Source organism: Myotis davidii, unplaced genomic scaffold, assembly GCF_000327345.1.
Source record: "Myotis davidii unplaced genomic scaffold, ASM32734v1 scaffold1199, whole genome shotgun sequence".
NCBI lineage: Eukaryota > Metazoa > Chordata > Mammalia > Chiroptera > Vespertilionidae > Myotis > Myotis davidii.
In genome coordinates this window covers 59,581-62,388 of record NW_006290022.1, presented here as the reverse complement: position 1 = coordinate 62,388, position 2,808 = coordinate 59,581, and the positions used below count along the sequence as shown (strand labels likewise).

Below are 2,808 nucleotides of genomic sequence, written 5' to 3'. Positions count from 1 at the left end.
CATCTTCTATTGGGGATGTGCCCGCCACCCAAGTACATGCCCTTGACCGGAATCGAACCTGGGACCCTTCAGTCCGCAGGCCGACGCTCTATCCACTGAGCCACACCGGTTTCGGCAGCTTGGTCTTTTTAAAGGTCACCCTCTCCTCTGGCGTCAGGTACTCGGAGGCGAGCCGGGCCCAGCCGCGCTCAGGGACTGAGCTTGGTGCGCATCTCGGTGCGCATCTCTTCCAGCTCCAGTCCCAAACGGAATGAGCGCGGCCGCTCGCCCTCCAGCTCTCGTCCTACCTGGCCAGCACAGAGCGGGGTTTTGCTGCGCGGGCTCTTCCACACTCTCATCCTCTGCACAGGGCAGGCAGTCGGGCTTTTTCTCCCGCAGCTCCACGTTTTTCTCCGCCCGCGCCGTCTCCAGCAGGTTCACGTCCACCAACCAGCACGCCTTCCTCCTCCCGCAGCACGCCTTTGTCCTTCAGGGTGAGGACCACGGCCTGCCCTTCTCGGAGGGAGTCCATGGCATGCTCCACGGTGAGGCCCTGCAGGTCCTGGGCACTGGACTGGTCCCTCCGCCCCCGCCCGAGCTCCTCCTCCACCGGCGTGCTGACAGCAACCCCGTGGTCCACCTCCTCCAGCAGCTCGGTCCTCTTCTCTGCCAAGTCCTCCTCCTGCAGCTGCGGGCTCCTCTCGACCCAGGCTGCGGCAGCCTCTGGCCAGGGGTCCTCCTCCCCCAGCTTCCCCAGCTTCTGGGTCAGGAGGCGCTTTTCTTTGGCAGCTGCCAGCTTTTCTCGTAGCTCCTCTCCTTGTCGCAAGACCATGGGGTTGATGACATGGGCTGCCGCGGGCTCCTCCTTGGTGCCCGCCTCCTTCTCCACGGCATTACTTCCAGGGGTTTCAGCCCCAAATTTGCCAGGATTGTGTGATATACATGGTTCCTGGCACCCCTGCCACCCCACACGTATTAATTCTCCATGTTGGGTGAATGGAATAAATGAACGTCCCGCCATTTCAACAAGTGTACATTTTATTGTGGAAACAGCGGGGAAGGGTTGAAGAGGGTCTGGAAGGAGGGTTATGGAGGAAACCCCTGCCAGTGCTCACTCAGCTACTCTCTCATCCCATCTCCGTGTGGCCCTCAGAGACGCCTTCCCACCGTGCCTCTGGGCAGACAGGTGTTATTCCTCAAAGGAACCAATTCGTTACCCTCCACATTTGCAGTCCAGGGCACAGAGAGGTTTCTTGGGAGGTGAGACTACCTGGGAGATGGAGGACCTATAAAGGTTGAGCTGAGATGGAGCAGGGTTGCTAGAAAGCACAGCAGGGGTCGTTTCTAAAAAAGGAAGAAAAAGAAAAGAAATGTATTTGTGTATCAATTTGCATACTAGACCACTCTCCTCACTCACTATGCTCCACTCACTCTGTCCCTCCAACCTACAGGGTTTTCCACCACCTGAGACACACTTCCATAGATCTCAGTCAAGAATGACTCCTCCCAATTACTCAGTACAAATATCTCCTCTTCAGAGAAGGGTTCTTCTAATCAAGCAGTAGAAAGAAGGTGCCCTCTCCAGTTCCTCTGTGTCACAGCACCCTGTCGGGCCTTCCCAGGAAACTCATGTTGTTTAGTTTGCCCCCTGCCCTCCCACTAGAGGGAGACCTTCATAGGCTCAAGGACCTCCTCTGTTACAGCCCCACTGTACCCCCAACATGGCATACTGGAGCACACAGGGTTGGTGCAGGGAGTGAATACATAAAGTTTTCTCTGGGCACTGGAGTCTCAGGGACAGATTAAGTAGACTCTTGCTCACAGTCTGGTGCAGGGGTCCACTAACAACAACAACAAAGCTTAAGGGTGACTCTAGCTTCCACCCCTTTTATAGTTTTTTTAAATTGTGGTAAAATCCACAAAAAATAAAATTTATCGTTTTAACTAATCCAGGATTTGTCAGAGAGTAGTTGCCCAATAAAAATTTATTGAGGGAGTTCCTCAATAACTGAAACAGAGAATTATAAAACAACCCAGCAATTCCACTCCAACGTATGTGCCCAAAAGAATTGGAAACAGGTGTTGAAACAAAACATGTATACAAATGGTCACAGCAGCACTATTCACAACAGTCAAAAGGTGGAAAACAATACAAATGTCCGTCAACTGATGAATGGATAAATGAAATGTGGTATATCCATTCAATGGAATACTATTCAGCCATGCAAAAGAATGGCGTACTGATACATGCTACAACCTGGATGAACCTTGAAGACAGTATCTTAAGTGAGACACAAAAGGCCACATAGTGTATGAAAAAGAGAGAGAGAGAGAGAGAGAGAGAGAGAGAGAGAGAGGATTAGTGGTAACTGGCTCAGAGGTGTAAAGACTAGATTAGTGGGTAGAGAGACTGCTTATGGGAACAGAGTTCCCTTGGGGATGATAAGAATTTTCCGGAGCTAGATAGTGGCGATAGTGGCACAACACTGTGAATGCACTAAATATCATGAATGGTAAACTTTATGTCCTGCATATTTTACCAAAACTGAAAAAGTAAGCAATGTAAAATTCATAACTTAATTCCTCCAGCTCTCCAAATCCTATCGTTTGTGATGCTCTTCATGGGCCATGTCAGGCAGTGTCCTTCCTTCCTTCCTCCCTCCCTTCCTTCCCTGCCCACCTCTCTCTCCTTCTTTCCTCTTGCAATATCCCCTGGTCTTGCTGATCTACTTAGCCACACCTCTCACTGCTCCAAACAGTCCCACCCCACCTTCCAGCATCTTCAGCAAAATGGTAAATGCTTGGTTCTTTCTTTAAAATATATTTTTA

General features: G+C 51.0%; 1 pseudogene; it reads right to left on the bottom strand.

Annotated features, from left to right (window-relative positions):
- Nucleotides 1–2,808, bottom strand: part of LOC102763972 — a 9,634-nt pseudogene that overhangs the window by 482 nt on the left and 6,344 nt on the right.